This window comes from Colobus angolensis, unplaced genomic scaffold, assembly GCF_000951035.1.
Source record: "Colobus angolensis palliatus isolate OR3802 unplaced genomic scaffold, Cang.pa_1.0 Scaffold549, whole genome shotgun sequence".
In the NCBI taxonomy this organism is placed as follows: domain Eukaryota; kingdom Metazoa; phylum Chordata; class Mammalia; order Primates; family Cercopithecidae; genus Colobus; species Colobus angolensis.
In genome coordinates, this window is record NW_012119032.1 from 520,119 (window position 1) to 525,642 (window position 5,524).

Sequence of the window (5,524 nt, forward strand, 5' to 3'; positions counted from 1 at the left end):
CCCCACATTTTTTTCTGCACTGCCCTAGCAGAGGTTCCCCATGAAGGCTCCACCCCTGCAGTAAATGTCTGCCTGGACATCCAGGCATTTTCGTACATCCTCTGAAATCTAAGTGGAGGTTTCCAAGCCTCAATTATTTACTTCTGTGCACTCGCAGGCTCAACACCAAATGGAAGCTGCCAAGGCTTGGGGTTTGCACCCTCTAAAGCTACAGCTGGAGCTGTACCTTGGCCCCTTTTAGTCACAGCTGGAACACCTGGGATGCATGGCACCAAGTCTCAGGTGGGCCCTGAACCTGGCCCAGGAAACCATTGTTTCCTCCTAGGCCTCTGGGCCTGTGATGGGAGGGAGGAGATGCTGCAAAGGTCTCTGACATGCCCTGGAGACATTTTCCCCATTATCTTGGTGATTTAAGCATTCAGCTCCTTGTAACTTATGCAAATTTCAGCAGTTGGCTTGAATTTCTCCCCATAAAATGGGGTTTCCTTTTCTATTGAACTGTCAGACTGCAAAAACAAAAACAAAAACAAAAACAAAAAACAACAAAAACAGGTTTATGCTCTACTTCTTCTTGAGTGCTTTGCTGCTTAGAAATTTCTGTTACCAAATACCCTAAATTATCTCTCCCAAGTTCAAAGTTGCACAAATCACTAGGACCGGGGCAAAATGTCACCAGTCTCTTTGCTCAAATATAGCAAGAGTAAACTTTATTCCAGTTCCCAACAAGTTCCTCATCTTTATCTGAGACCACCTCAACCTGAACTTTATTGTCTATACCACTATCAGCATTTTGGTCAAAGCCATTCAAGACGTCTCTAGAAAGTGTCCAACTTTCTGACATCTCTCTGTCTTCTGAGCACTCTAAGTCTCTCAGAAGTTCCAAACTTTCCTACATTTTTTATCTTGTTCTGGGCCCTCCGAAGTGTTCCAAACTCTGCCTGTTACCCAGTTTCAAATTTGATTCCACATTTTCAGGTATCTTTCCAGCACCACTCCACTCTACTGGTACCAATTTACTGTATTAGTCTATTATCATGCTGCTAATAAAGACATACCTGAGGCTGGGTAATTTATAAAGTAAAAAATTTTAATTGGTTCACAGTTCCACATAGCTTGAGAGGCTTCACAGTCGTGGTGGAAGGTGAAGGAGGAGTAATGTCACATCTTACACAGCAACAGGCAAGAGAATTTGTGCAGGGAATCTCCCACTCATAAAACCATCAGTTCTCATGAGACTTAATCACTATCACAAGAAAAGCATGGGGGAAACTGTCTCCATGATTCAATTATCTCCACCCAGCCCCGCCCTTGACACATAGGGATTATTACAATTCAAGGTGATATTTGGGTGGGGACACAGCCAAACCATACCAATGTCCTCCCTGGGAAACTCATCAAACAACCAGGAAAAATTAACCACTAGAAAAGAGGAGAGATTAAAAGTCACCACTATGCTCAGATAAACTTTTCTTCTATTCTTCTGAGGGCAGCTCCAAGAGGTTACCTGGAAAGCTTTATGTACAGAATAAGAAAACGTTTTTTCACAATGCAGTTATTCCCCTCACCTTCTCATAATTTGCCAGCCTTTTTCAGTTTTCTGAAAGAAAGATTTAACATCTGTCTGCAGGGTCCATTCATTTTTACTAAAAATTATTTACTACCTTTCTAAAACTGTCGACATCCTCCCACTTCCCTTTTCCCTATGAAGAAGGTAATTAAACCTCAACCATCTGGCTCTTATTTGAGTCTTATAGTATATACGGTTCCCATGTTTATGTACATTAATAAATTTGTATTTCTTTTCTCTTATTAACCTGTCAATTCTCAGTTTATTTCAGAGAAACCTGCAGAAGGCAGAGGTGAAACTTTCCCTCTGCTGCTACAAAAGCTGTAAATGAAGACCATGAAAAAAAATTAAGTGTTGCCTTCCTCCTCTCCTTAATAGCTATACACACACACCATTAAAAAAAATCAAATTGTTGGATGGTTGATTTTTAGGGTGTGTGTGTGTGTGTGTGTGTGTGTGTGTGTGTGTGTGTGTTATTAATAACTTAGCTAGGCTATAGTACTCAATTATTGAATCAAACAAAAATCTAGGAGTTTCTATGAAGGTATTTTGTAGATGTAGTTAACATCTACAATCAGTTCACCTTAAGTAAAGAAGATGCCTTTAATAATGTGGGTGGTTTTATCCACTGAGTTGAAAGGCCTTAAAAGCAAAACCAAAGATTTCCGAGAGAAAAATAGATTTTGCCTCAAGTCTACATCATCAAGTCCTGCCTGAGTTTTTGTCTACTGTCCTATCCTATAAATTTCAGACTTGCCAGCTTCCGAAGTCATGTTAGTCAATTATTTAAAATTATTATTTCCCTCTTCATGTATGTAACATAAATTATTAACATATTATGCATCAATATATAAATATATATATCATTATATTATAATATATTGATATTAATATAGTATATAGTATATCAATTTGATATCAATAAGATATAGAGAGTGTATATATTGTAAAATGTAAACACACACATAATTTATTCTTTTCCTCTGAAGAAACATGACTGATACAGATTTTGGTACCAAGAATAGTTCTAGGGTAAGAACATTTTCTAAAAAGTAAGTTTTGTGAAATGGTTCTGCAGTTATGGAATTGGTTCTCTAGTATGATTTGATTTAAAAACATTAATGACTGTATTCCCAGTAGGAAAAACAGTGCTGATAGTCCATGATATGTTGTGGTAATATAGATATTCAAAATATCACCAGTTTGATATTGACTCCTAGTCAAATTTTATAAAAAGCATGTTTCTGAAAGAATGTTTAGTTGATATCTTAGAACATTTTGTCAAACTAATTCATGTACCGAGTGGCTTGTTGCTCCTAGTTATGCTGGAGAATGTGATAAAAGAAAATGAATAAGATAAAGAATTAAAATTCCCAGCTCAAGCTCTACAAAAATGACCTGCAAGTTTCTATGTCTGTCCTGAAAAAGAAACCCTTATGTCTTGTAGCCTTAGAGTTGAGACTGCTAAAGGACAAACCCAATCTCATCCTGTGTGTGGCAATTAAAATAAAAATTTAATTCTCACTTCAAAGACTGCTGGCCATTAAACTGAGGGCATAGATTGGGAAGGAATGGGATGCTACCCACTGGAATGAAGGCATATGAGTAGAAGAATTTGGGAATATTGAGCTCCTAAATTTTGCTGAGTCTTCTTTTCCAGTAGAATCATACTGTTCACCCTGTTTGAGGAATTTAATCTTGCTTTTACTGAAGACACTGTAATGATCTCCCACGAGGTATTTGCTTGAAAGATATTGCTAACTTTTCTCAGGACTTATGCACAACATATATCTTTACTTCTAGGCCTATAATTAAGCTTCATTCCCAGTTTAAACAAAAGGATGAGGTATAAAGTGTGACACATGAAGACATGTGCTGCACTCCAAAAGAACTGCATAATTTTAAAAATTTGTATAGCTGTTAATATGGATAATATGTGTGAGAGTGTATATTAATCATGTGGAATAAAGGTAGAAGAAACTTAAAGTAGGATGAGGCTAAAATTATTGAAATGGGCTCTCTAGGAAGAGATTCAGTACTTAATAATAATGATGAGAAGGTAAAAAGAGTTCCAACAGTTTGTTTGCTTGCTTTACTGAAACATGAAACAAAAGGTTACCTACAGGAATAGAAGTTGAAATACCAGAACAGCCTTGCAATATTGTTAATTAAGGTAACCAAAGACTTAGGGAGATTAAAATGTTGGAATGGATACAGAAAATATATACAGAAATAGTGACTGCCACCATATACCCATGCGATTTCTTTTTTTTTTTTTGAGATGTGCAGAAAACACTGATTTCAGAGAAGGGCAGTGAATTATTATAAACTTAACCAGGTGGTGACTCCTATTGTACCTGCTGTTCCAGATGTAGTTTCATTGCTTTAATAAAGTAATACATGCCATGGTATCTGGTATGCAGCTATTGATCTGGTATAATAATTAATTTTACATATCAACTTGACTGTACCATGGGGTGCCCAGATTAAACATTATTTCTGGGTGTGTCTATGAGTGTTTTCGGGGTGAGACTAGAATTTGAATTGATGAAATCAATAAAGTAGATTGTTTTCCCCAGTGTGGATGGGCATTATCCAATATGCTGAGGACCTGAATAAAACAAATAGGAGAAAAAGGGTAAATTTGTCCCTTTCACTTGAGGCTTGCCTGTGTGAGCTGGGACATTGATTTTACAATTTTGATCTAGAATTTCTACAAGAACTCCTCCCCACACACCCCAGTTCTCATGCTGCCAAACTTGAATAAAATTACACCAGTGACTTTCTTGCGTCTCCTGTTTGAAGATGTCAAATTCTAAAACTTTTCAGCCTCCATAATCGTGAAAGCCAATTCCTCTCTTATGTATATCCTATTGGTTCTGAAGAACTCTGATTAATACAGATTTTCGTGCTGAGAATGGCTATAGAGAAACAAAATTTTAAGAATAAGGGTTTTGGATTTGTTCTGTGTTTATGGAATTGGCTCTCTAATGTAATTATATTTAAAGACGCTAATAACTCTACTTCCAGGAGTAAAGAGAGAAGCAATAATCCATGGAGTAAATTATTTACTGAGATACACAAAATATCTATACTGAACACTCAACAATCAATCACTTTCAAGGAGCCAGAAGCTAGATGACTCTGTATAGACGTTCAAACATGTTTTTAAAAATTTAATTAATATAATGATGTTGGCCTGTTACTCCTAATGTTGCTGGACAAATTAGTTAAAAAAAATGACCTCAGGGATTTAAATTCTCAGCTCAAGCATTACATAAATAATAAAAAAACTTCTATGTGTGCCTGAAGGAGATTCTTATTTCTTACAGCAACAGAGCTAAAATTGATGAAAATCAAATGCAGAATGTCATCCAGTGACAATTGATAAAGTATAAGACAAGTTGAACTCCAAGCCTTATAAAGAGTGTACTGCAAAAGTGAGACCATTGATCAATAAATAATGGGATATTATAAATTGAAATACTGTAAGTGTGAAAAGACCCTGATGAATATGAGGTCATTGAGCTCCTAAATTCTTATGAGTCTTCTTTGTCACTGGAAGAGGTCATGCCACCCCCAGTACAAAAAGCCCCTCCTTTGCAAAAGTGGCTCCTCATTCCCAGTGTAAGTAGCCTTCCAAACCCTCAGGAACATTGGCATTCACACCCTCAGAGATATCAGCTTTTCTACCCATGGTAGTATCTGCCTTTCTACTTCTGTCTGATTAAATTAACCTGGGACTCCTTGAGAAACTGCATTGGCCTCTCCTGAGGAAGTTTCCATTTTAGAAAATACTGATACTTTTCAGAACCAACCTCCACCGTCTCTCTTCTTCTAGATCTATAACTAGACTCAAGTCCCAGCAGGACTTTAAGGGTGAAGTACAAAATGTGATACATGAAGAAGTGAACTATATTACAAAAAAGATTGCTGATATGGTTTGGTTGTGTCCCC